The following is an 18,195-nucleotide window of genomic DNA, read 5'->3' on the forward strand; positions in this document are numbered from 1 at the left end:
AGAAGTAAAAGCAGTCTGGAATATTCCAGCAAGGCAATGGTTAAACACAGGAATAAAAGATAATTAAATGTAGTTTGATATTTTCCAGCAGGGCAATCATAGCAGCAATGTATGGAAACTGGGACTTGGATCAAGGAAATGGTTAACAATGGGAAACCAGTATAGGAAAACTGCAGACTTTCTTGAAGAGATGTGTTGCCTTGATTACAGAAGCCAAGTGTTAACAGGAATGAGAACAGTTTTGAGAAGTTGGCAATTTTAGCAAGCTGGACAGAACTTCAAAATAACTTTTCTTGCATGAAAGACAACTTTAAGTTTTATTTTATAGGCATGTAACTGGGTGTGGTCTGCAGAAATGGACATTGTCTGAAAAAGGAAAATGGTTTCCCTCATGTAAACAGGAAACCTTTTTGCTACAAATTACTGTAAGATATGTACCAGTTTTCTACTGGCACAAACAATTGATATGCCATTAGAGGTGAGTGCCAAACCTATAGAACAAACGCCGATCCTTCAGCGATTGGTGAAGTCAGGGTTACTATAACAATGATGTCAGGATGTCTCAGTGGCAGGTTTTAGGTGTCGCAGTGAGGTCTGTGAGCCTTTTTACAGTGTATTTAAACCCATGTGTACCCATATGTCTCTTTGTACTTGATAAAGAAGTCTCCTTTCCTTTGAAATGTTAAAATGCATAGCATGTACCAGACCATTACAATATAGGATCCATTTCATCATACCCTTGTGGACCACCCCTCCTTTACTTCAGAGATCCTTCTGCGACCTGTGATTACTGTTGTTCTTCTGCAGTTTGACCACTAGTGGCTGCAATTGCTTACCTTGATAATTGTACTGCAACTCCACTTCTTACCACTGGAGGCTGTCGTGTTCTGCAGTTGCCCTTCACTAAGATGGCAGATTCGGAACCTGTGGAAGCCATCTTGTTTCCTGTTTAGGCCTACTTAAATACACCTGGAACATTCAATCATTACTTGAGTATTGTATCTATCTGTTAGTCTAGTCCCAGTCTCAGCTCTTGAATTGTCTTACCCACATTGTTCTCACTCATGCCCAGGTTGTTTCCTACAACTCCTTTGCTATCTCCAAGGACTTCTATTACCGCTTGCTGTTCCTTGATTGTGCTCCTCCGGCCACTGGATTCCAGCAGCGCTACACAAGTATCATAACAGGTGGGTTATGTGGCATGTGTCTTCATTTATCACATTACATTCTGTTCATTGTGTCTATAACCACACAACATATTATTTTGGCACCTTCTTCTTACCTAGATGTACTCACTCTACAAACCCCTTTTTTCTCCATATATTTTCTCTTTATAACGTTAAAGAAACCAGTGTTGGTCATGATTGACTTTGGCACAATGGAGCTCCAACATTGGAGCTGTGTCCATTTACTAGAGAGCAAGTCTTATTACTGTCTATTCTCCATTGATTCTGCCACCTCTAGACATGAATAAATATTTAGAAATTGTGCTTTCCATTCATTGTCTAAACTTGATGTCAGTAATGTAAGACCAATAGTGGCGGTGGCTGTGTATGGCAAGAGCAACTGGGATAATGGACAGCAACTGTTGCCAGTTTACATTTCATTTGTGGCAAGGCTTTCTTTCAGATATTTGAAACCAGAGCACATGAGCTGCATGCACAGTGAACAAGCCCGTAGAGACATGTTCACACCACCAAAAGACTTGAAAACGCAAAAAGGCACAGCAAAACCAAAAACACTCTGTTGCAAAAAAATCACAGTCAACAGCAAGTGCTGGTAAAAAGATGGAAAAAACAGGGTATTTGGTTGATACGTTTTTTGCAAAAAATGTATATTAAGCCGCTCTACCAAACGTCAAGGTATACCCATATCAGAGCAGTCCTAGCTAATGTATGTAATCCCTATCTGATGTATTTAAAACCTGGTCATATGTACAATACCTGTATGAGCAGGATTCAGAAAAGGAATGTCCATGTGGACACGCTGGACAGAACGGCTCCTGTGCGCACAGCTCAAAAAAAAGAGGGGTGGAGGCTGTGCTGTGCTGTGCTGTGCGCACAGGAGCCGTTCTGTCCAGCGTGTCCACATGGACATTCCTTTTCTGAATCCTGCTCATACAGGTATTGTACATATGACCAGGTTTTAAATACATCAGATAGGGATTACATACATTAGCTAGGACTGCTCTGATATGGGTATACCTTGACGTTTGGTAGAGCGGCTTAATATACATTTTTTGCAAAAAACGTATCAACCAAATACCCTGTTTTTTCCATCTTTTTACCAGCACTTGCTGTCGACTGATTTTTTTGCAACAGAGTGTTTTTGGTTTTGCTGTGCCTTTTTGCGTTTTCATTTCTTTCAGATATGCATCATTGGCATTAACTGGTTTTCTAAATTTGTGTCTGTGTTGGGGAATGTGGTCATAAGAAAAGCATGGTCTTGATGTGCTTATCACCTACAGCTAGATAAGTTGCTTTTTGAGCACATACCAGTCCAATATGTACAAGAACTTTCCTTTCTCATGTTTTGTAACTTGCCTTTATTTTAGTAGGTAGTTCCTCTTCCTCAACATTCTTCCAGCATTATAGGTGCTGGAACGTCCTTCTCCCCCTCACATCCTTGCATGCAGAGCAAACAGCACAGGTTTCATTTATATTAAAAGTAGGCCACAGATTCCTCTCCTCTGGGGGGCCCAAGAATCGTTAGACACTTGATGAAATGTAGGTGACTTCAGTGGTGGTTGAAGAACAGAAACAATAACATATCAGAAGTGTATTAGTTCTGAAAATGTTATATTATCCCTGTATGCAAGGTGCAAACTATAGATTTTACTTTATCATAAAGCCTTTTCTCATTTTGTGCATGGTTCTTTCACCGCGTTAATGAAATATCCTCCCTATTATAGGCATTGTTGTCTTAGACAATTGAAACATTGTTACAACTTTCATTTGTGGACTAAATAGTCTGTGTAAAATTTGTTGAAATCACTTTGCAGGGAGTCTTTAAAAAAAAAAATTGCTCTACGGCCACCGAGAGGATGAGACATGGGCCACATGTGAAGAAGCCTTAGTTTTGTTGCAGTCAGGTGCTGGCAAACAGTTGTTTGGAATAATAGAGAAGACTCAGCAGGAAGACCGTCCAGTATTATCATGAGCGCGGCAAGGGGTACGGAGGAAAGATTCACTTCCTCTATCAAATTACAATTTACCCATCATTAGTAACAGACCTTTGACTCTTGAATTTTTAAAAACCTCCCTAATTGTGAATTTCAATTTGAATTTTAAAAAATATTCTTTTACTCAGACATAGATTAGAACATTGGCTTATTTTCTTATTGTCAAGGTCACTTGAAAGATTCCATGTTTTCTAGCCTTTTCTTGCCTAAGCCACTAACTTCTGGTAAAATGGGTGGAGTGCTTTTAAATAGTTCAGAATCGTTAGTGATGGTGTATAAGCAAATTAAATGTATCCTATTCCTTTGAATTATAAAGGTCAAACTAAAACAATTAGGGACAGCTTAAGAGATTTATATTCTATGCTATTTACATTATAATATGTTTTTTCATGGTTGGGGATCTGTTTTTCTGTTGCCACCTGCTTACATGGTCTTATAGATAAATTATAAAATTTCTGCGGCAATTCTGCAACTCCTGCCGTGGGTATATTGCATGTGGAATTGGCATGCGTATTCCTGCTAAAAACTAGCATTTTGCAAGCATAATTAGCTTGCAGCATGCTAGCGTTTTCCAAGCGATCTGTAGCATCGCTTGGAAAACTGATTGACAGGTTGGTCACACTTGTCAAACATAGTGTTCGACAAGTGTGACCAACATTTTACTATTGATGCTGCTTATGCAGCATCAATAGTAAAAAGATCTAATGTTAAAAATAATAAAAAAAATAAAAAAAATGGTTATTCTCACCTTCCGAAGGCAGCCCATCTCCTCAGCGATGCACGTGGCAGATTCCGTTCCTATAGATGCTTTGTGTGCAGGACCTGCGATTACGTCACGGTCACATGACCGCGATGTCATTGCAGGTCCTTCACACAAAACATCCATGGGAACAGAAGTGGCCGCGTGCATCACTGAGAGGCGGGAAGACTCAGGGGGCCATCAGAAGGTGAGTATATCACTATTTTTTATTTTAATTCTTTTTTTTTTTAACAATTATATGGTGTCCAGTCCATGGAGGAGAGTCTCCTCTCCTCCACCCTGGGTACCAACCGCACATGATTTGCTTACTTCCCGCATGGTGTGCATAGCCCCATGCGGGAAGTAAGCAGATCAATGCATACCTATGTGTGCGGAATCCCTGTGATTCCGCAAATTTATTGAACATGCTGCTTTTTTTTCTGGAATGCGATTCCGCTCAGGAAAACAACGCAGCATGTGCACAAAAAGTGCGGATTACATTCTATTAAATAGGATGCTTAATGTGAGCGTTATTTTCGGGGTTTTATAGCGTTTTTATAGCGAAAAACCGTGAACAAAATGCGAAAAATCTGCTACGTGTGCACACAGCCTTAAGCTCCATCTAGTGGTGGTTGCAAGACAGAATTTTGTAACATAATTCTATGCAAGAAGATTAGAACTCTATAATGGAAAAATAAAGCTTCACCTGTGATACAACTACATTGAGACATTAGGCAGCAGAAATGTCATGTTATTAAAAATGTGGAGAATACCCTATACTTTGCACCTAATAATTTATTCTGGGCTAGTAGAACAATAAATAATTAAAGGTATACAGTATATACTGTTGCGAACAGTTGCTTACTTATATCTTTTCTACACAGATAAAAAAGTACATAATTGTGCCCTGCTGTTCTTGAGGCCTCGCTCAGAGGCTATCATTCATTTCTATTTGGGAAGAAATGCCTGATTGGATAAAATAATGATCAGCTCTGCAGTCTGGTAGCTGAAGGATACAGTGTCTTTATAGTGAGTGATGTGACTACTGCATTTTAATAAGAGTTGGGTGAGAGGCTGGGAACTCAGGAATTGATTGTAAAAACGACATTATTTCTGCTAGCCAGACATTTACGGCAATTCAACTGTAGCATTACAAGGTCATAATTCACTGCAGTACATAGAACCTGCTGCCCTGATGTAACTAGCATCAAAAGAAATAATAGCAAAGAGAAGAACTGTTCCAACTAGGCCGTGCACTCCCCAAATGCTGAAAACCTTGCTAGTTAGGAATCCATTGTACAGGATTAAACAGCGTTCTCCAGTGTTGCCTGGACTAGTGTAGTTCTCAGTAGATTTTGCTTTCCATTCTGAACTCCCACCAACTCTCAGCATAAGGCCACGTTCACACTAGCAGTATTTGGTCAGTATTTTACCTCAGTATTTATAAGCCAAAACCAGGAGTGGGTGATAAACACAGATGTGGTGATGGTGACGTGTTTCTATTATACTTTTTCGGCTTACAAATACTGATATACCATACTGACCAATACTGAATGTGTGAATGTGGCCTAACAGAGAAAAACAATACACCCACAGAGCTGGTATCATATGCACAAAATGTGTACACGACCACTGCGTTACATAGAAGGCAAGCTGGTGATTGCCTATTATTATTTGAGCACAATATTACCGGTATTGTGATCCAGTGGCAGCTGCCATTTCAGGGAAGCTACTGAGGCCTTGTAAAGTTTGCTGATCACCATGACTCTTGGAGCTAACACCCCACAACTCAAACATAAGGATCTCACTTTTTTGTGGTGTCCTTATTTCAAACTATGTAAGATAAATAGATAATCTAATATATTAAAGTAGTTGTCCTACAGTGAAATTATTACATTTTTAGCGTGGATTGATTAAAAATAATAAAGGGAGGCATACTTAGCGTCCAGGGACCCTGTGGATCCAAAGCAGGCCACCTTGGAAGTCTACAATTGTTTTGGAATCAATGTCTATTCCATTCTGAAGCACACCACTGCTGCAGCTAGTAGTTGTCAGTAGTGTTGAGCGATACCTTCCGATATCGGAAAGTATCGGTATCGGTTTGGATCGGCCGATATTCAAAAAATATCGGATATCGCCGATACCGATACCCGATCCCAATGCAAGTCAATGGGACCAAAATATCGGAATTAAAATAAACCCTTTCTTTCCTTGTAGGTTCATTCTACATGAAGGAAAACAACTAAGAATAATGTAGGATGTATGGGGGAGGTGGCGGAGACATTAAAGGCAATGAGGATTAGTCCAATCAAATAGAATAGCATGATTTTTTTTTTTTTTAAAGACGTTCGGATTGAAAAAGATATTGACTATGTAAATTTTTTTTTATTTTGTAGATATTGATGTTTCACTATTCCACGACCTTCCCCTTCTTTTTTTTCCTTTTCCCACACTTTCATCTTCATCATCATCAGCATCTTTGACATCAACTTCTTCACCTTATTCATCTTCTTCTTCATCTTCTACCTATTTTTTTTTTTTATTACATTCTTCATATTCATTTTCTTCAACTATTATTATTCTTCCTATTCTACATATTCTTTTTATTCCACTGTTATTATTCTTCCTATTCTACTTCTTCATCATATTCTCATTTGTGACAGCCTCAGGCATTCCCATAGTTGTTATCTATAAAAGTTGGAAGATTACACCTTCCGTTCTGCCAGTCACAAAAGTTACATTTGTCCGCGTTCAGTTTGGCCTGCAGCATCAGGCTTTATCCAGGGGCACCACGAGGAGGAACGGACTCACCCCCATACACTGCTTAGTCTTCTTCTGCATATAATTTAGATAATATCTTTTGCTCTGATATTAAGTCTTATGCTTAATGTTCTTCTGCTCTTTGTTCTGGAGCCTCTTGTTCTTCTGCTTCTCGGTCTTCCATGTCGTCGTCTCCAGGGTCGTCGTCTCCAGTGTCGTCATCTCCGCCGTCGTCGTCTCAGCCGTCGTCGTCTCCGCCGTCGTCGTCTCTGCCGTCGTCATCGGGGTGGTCTTCCGGGTCGTCGTCGTCGTCATCGGGGTGGTCTTCCGGGTCGTCGTCATCAGGGTGGTCTTCCGGGTCGTCGACTTTAGGGTCTTAAACTTGGAAATGTAGCAGAAGGTACAAGAAGGCTGAGAAAATGCCAAGAACCAGCTGATGGAACTGGAACTCGGATGGCTACCCGAAGGTTCAAGAGCCTATGGAACTACCGAGGACCAGCTGACGTTACTGGAACCCGGTTACTAAGCAGGAGGTACCCGTGCTAAAAAGCACTACCAAGGACCGCCTGACGTTGGCGGAACTCGGATACCCAGAAGGAGGCACCTAAGCCAAAGGCTCTGCCCGGAACCAGCTGACGTTACTGGAACCAGGATGGGGAGCAGAAGGTACAAGAGCAAAAGACACTGCCGAGAACCAGCTGACGGTACTGGAACCCGGATGGGTAGCCGAAGGTCCAAGAGCCAATGGAACTACCGAGGACCAGCTGACGTTACTGGAACCCGGTTACTAAGCAGGAGGTACCCGTGCCTGAAAGCACTACCAAGGACCACCTGACGTTGGTGGAACTTGGATACCCAGAAGGAGGCACCTAATCCAAAGGCTCTGCCCGGAACCAGCTGACGTTACTGGAACCAGGATGGGGAGCAGAAGGTACAAGAGCAAAAGACACTGCCTAGAACCAGCTGACGGTGCTGGAACCAGGTGGTGGACCCGAAGGCCCACAGGAGAGGAGAGAACAGCTAGGCCGCGAGGCAGCCGCAGTTACCGAACCCCAACAGTCCTACAGGGGGAGCTGGGCCTACTGGCACTACAGAACCAGCCTTGACTACCAGTTCACGCAGCCCACATAGGAAGCTCCTAAACTGGAGGCACCCTGGAGTTGGCTAACTCGACCGCACCACGACGGGGCAAGCATAGGCGTCTCAGTGAGCTTGACACAACCCGGAAACAGCTGACGGTGCTGAAACCAGGCTTGGCACGAGGGAGTACCTGTGACAAGAACACTGCCGAGAACCAGCTGGCGGTGCTGGAACCCAGATGCGTTGCCCCAGTGTGCAAGAGCCAATGGCACGACCGAGGACCAGCTGACGGTGCTGGAACCCGGTTACTAAGCTGTAGGTGCCCGCGCTTAAAAGCACTACCAAGGACCGCCTGGCGTTGGCGGAACTCGGATACCCAGGAGGAGGCACCTAAGCCAAAGGCTCGGCCCGGAACCAGCTGACGGTGCTGGAACCAGGTGGTGGACCTGAAGGCCCACAGGAGAGGAGAGAACAGCTAGGCCGCGAGGCAGCCGCAGTTACCGAACCCCAACAGTCCTACAGGGGGAGCTGGGCCTACTGGCACTACAGAACCAGCCTTGACTACCAGTTCACGCAGCCCACATAGGAAGCTCCTAAACTGGAGGCACCCTGGAGTTGGCTAACTCGACCGCACCACGACGGGGCAAGCATAGGCGTCTCAGTGAGCTTGACACAACCCGGAAACAGCTGACGGTGCTGAAACCAGGCTTGGCACGAGGGAATACCTGTGACAAGAACACTGCCGAGAACCAGCTGGCGGTGCTGGAACCCAGATGCGTTGCCCCAGTGTGCAAGAGCCAATGGCACGACCGAGGACCAGCTGACGGTGCTGGAACCCGGTTACTAAGCTGTAGGTGCCCGCACTTAAAAGCACTACCAAGGACCGCCTGGCGTTGGCGGAACTCGGATACCCAGGAGGAGGCACCTAAGCCAAAGGCTTGGCCCGGAACCAGCTGACGGTGCTGGAACCAGGTGGTGGACCCGAAGGTCCACAGGAGAGGAGAGAACAGCTAGGCCGCGAGGCAGCCGCAGTTACCGAACCCCAACAGTCCTACAGGGGGAGCTGGGCCTACTGGCACTACAGAACCAGCCTTGACTACCAGTTCACGCAGCCCACATAGGAAGCTCCTAAACTGGAGGCACCCTGGAGTTGGCTAACTCGACCGCACCACGACGGGGCAAGCATAGGCGTCTCAGTGAGCTTGACACAACCCGGAAACAGCTGACGGCGCTGAAACCAGGCTTGGCACGAGGGAGTACCTGTGACAAGAACACTGCCGAGAACCAGCTGGCGGTGCTGGAACCCAGATGCGTTGCCCCAGTGTGCAAGAGCCAATGGCACGACCGAGGACCAGCTGGCGGTGCTGGAACCCGGTTACTAAGCTGTAGGTGCCCGCGCTTAAAAGCACTACCAAGGACCGCCTGACGTTGGCGGAACTCGTCAGCAGTGGTCAGATGACTAGAAGGACATGTAATCAGAGAAACAATCTAAGATGTTCTCTTCTAGTCACCTGATCGCTGCAGCCAGTTTTAAGCCGCAGCAGTGTTGTCACTTTTGAATGGGTCAAACATTGCTTCTAAAGCTGGCATAGTCCTCTCGATCTGCCTGCAATGGGTCTGTTGGGTCACTGGAAGCTGATTATGCCTCTGTTTGTTGTTTTCAATCAATCTATTAAAAAATAATAACTATAGTTTACTGTCAGACTTTTAATATTGACCTCACTATATTATTCCAGTGGACTAGTTTTAAGAAAGGTTCACAAGTGTCTCGTACATATCCGATGGAGTGAAAAACACCACTTTTTTTACCAAAAAGTAGTCAAATTTCTATCAGTAATTATACAGCAATGAAAAGGGAAACTGTCAGGTCAGGTAATGCTATTAATGTGCAGATATAAGATTAATCTGAGGGTTAATAATGTTAAAACAACTGCCGTACTAAAAGCTGGGCTACTGAGAGAAAATAAACTTTTTTTTTCTCTAGGGAGCCACCGGCTTTCAGTCACGGCACAGCGAGCTGCGGCTGTAAGCACACCTCGGTACGTTGACTAACAGCCTGCTCTTGCTGTCAGTTAAAGTGTAGGGGCATGCTTACAGTGCTGTTAGTGGTGACTGTAGTCAAGCCATGCAGGCCTATATGACTGAAAAACGGCAGCTTCCAGAAGAAATAAAATTACTTTTCTCTTGGGTGCCGCACTTTCAGCACAGCTGCCAAGCACCTTCCTATTGCTATTAACCTTCAGATTAACTCTGTATCTGCAGATTAATGATATTATCCACCCTGACGGTTCTCTTTTACAACTTGATGGCCAACATATGGGTTTATCATGAATTAGAACAGTTCTGGAATCCTTGCTTATGGCCACATAGCTTTGTACAGGTAAAATTAGTGTTTTTCCTATCACAAATGCACAGACATAAACATTTGTAAATGGGGTAAGCATAATTTTTCACCTGTATCACACTGGAACCCATATTCTACCTGCATGATGACATATTGAGTGTGTGTTCTAGATATATTAGATCACCATATTCTTAGAAACCCTGTAAATACAGGTCCTTCTCAAAAAATTAGCATATAGTGTTAAATTTCATTATTTACCATAATGTAATGATTACAATTAAACTTTCATATATTATAGATTCATTATCCACCAACTGAAATTTGTCAGGTCTTTTATTGTTTTAATACTGATGATTTTGGCATACAACTCCTGATAACCCAAAAAACCTGTCTCAATAAATTAGCATATTTCACCCATCCAATCAAATAAAAGTGTTTTTTAATAACAAATAAAAAAAACAACAAATAATAATGTTCAGTTATGCACTCAATACTTGGTCGGGAATCCTTTGGCAGAAATGACTGCTTCAATGCGGCGTGGCATGGAGGCAATCAGCCTGTGACACTGCTGAGATGTTATGGAGGCCCAGGATGCTTCAATAGTGGCCTTAAGCTCATCCAGAGTGTTGGGTCTTGCGTCTCTCAACTTTCTCTTCACAATATCCCACAGATTCTCTATGGGGTTCAGGTCAGGAGAGTTGGCAGGCCAATTGAGCACAGTAATACCATGGTCAGTAAACCATTTACCAGTGGTTTTGGCACTGTGAGCAGGTGCCAGGTCGTGCTGAAAAATGAAATCTTCATCTCCATAAAGCATTTCAGCCGATGGAAGCATGAAGTGCTCCAAAATCTCCTGATAGCTAGCTGCATTGACCCTGCCCTTGATGAAACACAGTGGACCAACACCAGCAGCTGACATGGCACCCCACACCATCACTGACTGTGGGTACTTGACACTGGACTTCAGGCATTTTGGCATTTCCTTCTCCCCAGTCTTCCTCCAGACTCTGGCACCTTGATTTCCGAATGACATGCAAAATTTGCTTTCATCAGAAAAAAGTACTTGGGACCACTTAGCAACAGTCCAGTGCTGCTTCTCTGTAGCTCAAAAGTGGCTTTACCTGGGGAATGCGGCACCTGTAGCCCATTTCCTGCACACGCCTGTGCACGGTGGCTCTGGATGTTTCCACACCAGACTCAGTCCACTGCTTCCTCAGGTTCCCCAAGGTCTGGAATCGGTCCTTCTCCACAATCTTCCTCAGGGTCCGGTCTCCTCTTCTCGTTGTACAGCGTTTTCTGCCACATTGTTTCCTTCCAACAGACTTACCATTGAGGTGCCTTGATACAGCACTCTGGGAACAGCCTATTTGTTGAGAAATTTCTTTCTGGGTCTTACCCTCTTGCTTGAGGGTGTCAATGATGGCCTTCTTGACATCTGTCAGGTCGCTAGTCTTACCCATGATGGGGGTTTTGAGTAATGAACCAGGCAGGGAGTTTATAAAAGCCTCAGGTATCTTTTGCATGTGTTTAGAGTTAATTAGTTGATTCAGAAGATTAGGGTAATAGGTCGTTTAGAGAACCGTTTCTTGATATGCTAATTTATTGAGACAGGTTTTTTGGGTTATCAGGAGTTGTATGCCAAAATCATCAGTATTAAAACAATAAAAGACCTGACAAATTTCAGTTGGTGGATAATGAATCTATAATATATGAAAGTTTAATTGTAATCATTACATTATGGTAAATAATGAAATTTAACACTATATGCTAATTTTTTGAGAAGGACCTGTAGAAGTGTCTGAAAGTGTCAATATGTTCCTAACTGCTTCAAGACTATCCATCGTATGATCAGATTTCAGTGCAGAACTTACATATCTATAAGTCCATCTATATACCTAATTTGGACGTGTCTGTGTGTCTGTGCACAATGAGTCATCGTCAATTGGGCGTAACCATGGATACCTAAGGAGAGGAGCTCTCCCTGGTGGCGCGTTAAGGCATAAGCCTTTTTTGAATGTAAGCCTGTGAGACAATACTGTGAGGCAACGTTGCAAAGATGGATCACATTGAGCGCGCTGCTGTACGTAGAGAAGTGAATCACGTAACCTGCGTCTTAATGAAACAGAAGATGAACGAAATTGTCGAAGAACTGCTGATGCAGCCTGACAGAGGGCGGCCAGAGCAAGAGAAACGAATGAACTAACTGAATAATGTAGAGCATCTAATGCTGCACGGCAACGAGCAACACGCAATGCACAAAGTGGCACACATCTCACAAAAAAGAGAACAAGATAGAATACGTGTTCAAAATGCAAGAGCCACTCGACGATGGCAAGTTACATTTGCCGGTAGAAGACTTCTCAATCAAATTAATGAGACACGTATTGAAGAGCACTATGCTGGTGAACGGACATTTCAATGTCAGTTTTGCCAATCTAAAAGTTTCAAAGACAAAATGGCACAGTACAAAACATTTCCTTCTTGCTGCAAGAGAGGGCGGATCCAATTACGTCCCGTTCATATGGATGATCAATTAGTCAAGTTGATGAAAGGAGAGCATCAGCACTCCAATAACTTTATGGCTAATATAAGGCAATACAATAGCTCGCTTGCTTTGGCATCAATGGGAGCACAAGTAGCGCTACCTCCTGGGCATGGTCCATACTGTTTTCGAATTCATGGACAAATTTACCACAGAACTGCCCCATAAAATGCCGCTGTGGGTAGTACTCCCAGGTTTGCCCAGATTTATATCGTGGACAGTGAAGAAGCATTAAGTACAAGAAGTCAAGCAAATAAAAAGAGCCTCCCAGCACTACTATCATCTCTTGGAGAGAAAATGAAAGCAATTAACCCACTCGCAAGAGCCTTCACAATGATGAGGGAATTTGAAATAGAGGAAGAGAGGATTGCTGAAATAGAAAATCGCGATCCACTCGAAATTACAATGCCAATTATAAATCACTACAATGATGACCAGAGGAGCTACAATGCACCAAGGTGAAATGAAGTAGCTATAATTTATCAAAATGCAATGGGTGAACCCCCATTTAATAGGGACATCAGAGTTCACCTCAAAAGTGAAAACCAACTGTTCAAATCAGCTTTCTTCACAGAAAGTGTGATGCAATGATATATCCACTTCTATTCCCATATAGGGACAATGGATGGACAATATATTTTACAACTCCAATTGCCCTAAGTGTGCAGCATCAATTAATTGGTGACATTCATCTACCATCCATACCAGTGGATCAAGATCGACAAGAAAAAATCACCCTGTTGCAAATACTATGCATACAGGCTTGCCATTCGTGACGAGTTCAATCCCCTTTTAAATGCTGAGAAGTTGATGCAACAATTTATCGTTGACAGTTATGTCAAAATTGAATCCGACAGGATCGAATATATGAAACAAAATCAAAAGGCATTACGCGTCGACAGTTATGCCGGCGTTATGGATCACATCCATAATGCTGTGTTACACCAAGGGCTAAAAGCTGGGACACCAGTAACTTTACCATCCACTTTCATTGGAAGCCCAAGAGCTACGCATGAAAATTATCAAGACGCCATGACAATTGTCCGAAAATTCGGAAAGCCAGATTTTTTTGTTACGATGACCTGTAACCCCAAGTGGAAAGAAATTGCTGAAAACTTAGAACCATAGCAAAGGCCAGAGTTCAGACCTGATTTGGTTGCACAAGTCTTTAAAATCAAACATCATGCCGTGCTTAACAGGATTTTGAAAAAACACATTTTTGGCCATGTGGTTGCCTATGTGCATGTAATAGAATTTCAAAAGTGTGGACTACCACATGCTCACATGCTCTTAATCCTCGGAGAGGAAGATTAACCGAGGGACAAAGAAATAATTGATGAATTGGTCTCTGCTGAAATCCCAAATGAGACAGAAAATCCAAAACTGCATGAGGCAGTGATGAAGCACATGATTCATGGCCCGTGGTGAAGAGCAACCTGGTGCTATATGCATGACAGATGGTCAATGCGCAAAAAAATTCCCAAAGGAATTTAAAACAGAGACAAACCCCAATGTTGATGGTTACCCACAGTACCGTCGACACAATACTGGGAAACCAGACGAGGAACGTGAGAAATCAACAATAGATGGGCAGTTCCATACAACCCTGATTTATTACTCAAGTTCAATTGCCATATCAATGTTGAGATATGTGCTTCAATAAAAAGTGTTAAATATCTTTTCAAATATGTATACAAAGGACAGGGCTGTGCCAATGCCCCTGAGGGCATGTGGAGAATCAGAAAAAATAAAATGCATGATGCTTCAACATACCATTAAAAGGCTTGCTGTTCACCTTGAAAACATGCAGCAAGTGTTTTTTGAAGATGGTAATGCAGATATGATTATTTCAGACTCAAAAGCCTCTATTTTGCAGGCTTATTTTGAGCTAAACAGAGTTGATGCTTCCGCCCATTAGTATTTGTACAGTGAAATCCCTGAACACTATGGGATAGAAACGCTGTACTAGAAGTATGGAAAAAATGATGGTCTCAATTTGGGAAAGCAACTGCCTGAATGTATACAGTCTCTTTAACAGATGGTGAGTGTATTACCTAAGACTCCTTTTACTTCACGCAAGAGGAGCAAAGTCTTATGCTGACTTAAGGACTGTCAATGAAGTCATACATGACACGTATAAAAATGTGTGCATCGATCTTCATCTTTTGGAAGACGATTCCCAATGGGAAGATGGTATAACGAATGCAATCGCTTTCCAAATGCCCTACCAACTTCGCAAATTATTTCCTATAATTTGTATATATAGGAAACCAGGTAAACCATTGGTATTATGGCAAAAATATGAAACCGAATTTATGGAGGATTACACCAGGCGGTATACTCCAGAAATTGCTGAGCAACTGGCACTTTGTGATATTAATGAAGTGTTCTTAAGCAATAAAAAGTCTTGTGCTGACTACGGATTGCCAACTCCAGTAAATGTTCCAGATGAAATACTGGACCAACTGAATTATGCTGTAATAAAGCAGGAGGCTGAGCAATTGAAAACTATGCTTAATGAAGATCAGAAATCAGCTTTCGATGCAATTATGCAAGCAGCTAATGCTGTATCACAAAAAAAAAATCATCTGTTCCAAGACATATGTGGAAAAAAAAGACTATTTGGTGATAAAGTTTTCATAAATGGTGGTGACTTTCGGCAAACCTTACCTATAGTGGATGGTGGAAAAAGAGCCCAAATTGTACAGTCCACCATTAAATACTCAAAATCCTGGAATCAGTTTTCACGGTTCCAGTTACAACTCAATATGAGAACGTCTCATGACGAAGTTGAGTGCACATCATGGTTACTGAAACTTGGCAATGGAGAGTTATCAAATGTATATGGTCTACCAGAAGACACAATTGAAATCCCGAATTCTTTTATTGAAGAGGTTGATTTAATTACAGCTATTTTTGGCGACTCAATAGAGATTACTGATGCAACGGTAGAAGCAATTGCCAATAAAGCAATTCTTACGCCATTGAATGAGGACGTTCACGCCTTGAACGACAAAATTCTTACTCAAGTTCAAGGTGAACACTCAACATATCGCTCCATTGACACAATTGTGGAAGAGGAGGGTGTGATTCACACAGATTACCTTGTAGAGTTTCTTAACTCTTTGAATCCCACTGGGATGCCTCCTCATGAACTAAAGCTGAAACCAGGAGCTGTAATTATGCTCCAGCGTAATCTTAACAGAAAGCATGGCCTTTGTAATGGCACAAGGCTTTATGTGAAAAGCTTAAAAGCAAACGTTATTCATGCCATTGCTTTAAATGGAAAAGCAAAGGGTCAGACAGTTCTTATTCCAAGAATTGACCTGATTTCCAAAGATAAAAACTTGCCAGTCCAGATGCGACGGCGTCAGTTTCCTGTCATGTTGGCTTTTGGAATGACCATCAATAAATCTCAGGGACAGTCCTTGGATATTGTAGGAATTTATCTGCCTCTCCCAGTGTTTTCTAATTGGCAGTTATATGTGGCTTTCTCTCGGGGAAGGAAAAGCCAACAAATAAGGGTCATAATATTTGAGACACTGAATCAAGGTAAACTTATTCCTAACATTGACAAATGGTTTACTGTCAACTGTGTGTACAAAGAAGCTTTTAACAATTGTAAAAGCCAAAAAATGTGCGGTCTACGGACCAAACATTGGGCATGGGCAGGGCATTGGGGCAGATCCCAAGTGCGCTCAACCATGTGAAATAGCTTATGCTCAGGAACATTGAGGAATAGTGCTATTGGATACCTTTACCAGTTCATATCCTTTAGGAAAAATGGCTATGGGATAGCTCTACCCGTTCACTTTCTTCATGGATAGCGCTATTGGATTGCTCTACCCGAACAGTATTAACTACAGAGGTTTTTCATACACAAGGTAGGAGTGGCAGGAGAGGTACGCCAGGTATTTATGTTTGCTAAAAGCCTGCACATACGCCAGTCTGGTGCGTGGGTACACTCCATTGCGTGGTTTGTAATCACCGCGCATGCCCGAAGGGCGGGCAATCACTCGTTGGGACCTAACTTGGTCTATCTCACAATCACATGACCATTATAACAGCCAATCATTGAACTTGCAGGAAGAATTGTCATAAAACAAATTTTACTAGTGACTATGCAGTTAGAAAAAACTCTTTTTCTTAATGTCTTCTGTCAAACTGTGATTGGAGGTGGGAAAGATGCTTTTACACAGCATATGGTACAGTCATTTCTCCAACGTATTCCATGACAATGCCAGGCTCCATGTTGCTTGTGCTACTGGGATCAGCCTGCCTGATCTAAATATACTACCATGGCTGCAGCCTCTCTGGTCTTTTCTCCTATCGAGCACATCTAGGATGTCATCGGTCAGCAATTGCAAAGGTTGCTGTCAGCAGCAGATCTTGTTGACTTATGTGCCGAAGTGCATTCAGCTGTGGTAGTACATTCCTAAGATAACCATTAGTAACCTCAATGATGGCAGACAAGGTGTGTAACTGCAGGGATTTCTGTGTGGGGCTCTCATACTCCATACTGAATAGACCGAGATATTTTGAAAATGTTGCTTCCATTTTTTCACTACTTGTATATCATTAAAATGTCTATTGACCCTGTGATTTCCATAAGTCCAGTGTATATGTTGTGACATTATCTCACCCTTGAGTATTATGGCTGGATGTCACCTCATTTTTGTTCAGGGTTTCATGTGTTTTTAATGACAATAAATAAAAGTTATATTTTAGGGGATATTTTTTTTCCATGTAAGCCATTAAATGAAGTGACCGTCACCTGCTAACTTTTGTCAACATTATTTGAAGATGATGAAGTATGAATGACTTAAACCTGCAGGCAAGAATGATTGCCTAACAAGTACTCATCCCATGCGAACGTTCGCAAACTCAGAGCAGAGGACCTGCTGCAATAAAGAAAGAACCATTAAGAAGGTATCATTAAGAAAAAGAAGGAAAAGCACACAGAAATATAACATTGAAAATGGAGCGTACCTAGCTTTATCAGAACATGTTATTAAAATACAGAAGAGCAGGTACCTTTCTAAAGGAGGGGTAATGCTAATGACTTGTGAAATTACTTGGTAATGACTACAGAAATATTTCAGAGATCTGGATGAACAAAAATGGAGGTGATGTGGTGCTTCCATTAGCAACATTACCACTTCACCCATGACTTTCACTGGAGGAAGACCTTATGGCACATTTTTATGTTAATATTGGGAGATGATTTTTCTTGCGTAAATTCTACTTTTTAGATAATCTTTATTATAGCTGAAATAAACACAATATTAAGCCGGATCAGATAGGCTGTGTTCACATTAAATACATTTTCACAAAATCCAAAGAAAAGAAGTGTGAATAGTTTTCCTGTGATTTTGTGACTCTTGTGACATAGTCCATCCACCAAACTTAGAGCTTCAATTTTGATGACAAGAATGTTGCCTTTTCGTTGTGTCAAAATTAAGGGTATGTGCACACAATGTATTTTTCGCAAAGGTCAACTCCGTAACCCATCTGAAAAAGCGTTAAATAAAAACTTAAAAGAATGTAAA

The 18,195-nt window shown here is 42.2% G+C and overlaps 1 pseudogene; it reads left to right on the forward strand.

Moving 5' to 3' along the window:
- Positions 1-466: 466 nt before the first annotated feature.
- LOC138666804 (uncharacterized) lies at positions 467-17,467 on the forward strand (annotated as a pseudogene).
- Positions 17,468-18,195: the final 728 nt, after the last annotated feature.

The sequence above is a fragment of the Ranitomeya imitator genome, chromosome 2 (assembly GCF_032444005.1).
Source record: "Ranitomeya imitator isolate aRanImi1 chromosome 2, aRanImi1.pri, whole genome shotgun sequence".
In the NCBI taxonomy this organism is placed as follows: domain Eukaryota; kingdom Metazoa; phylum Chordata; class Amphibia; order Anura; family Dendrobatidae; genus Ranitomeya; species Ranitomeya imitator.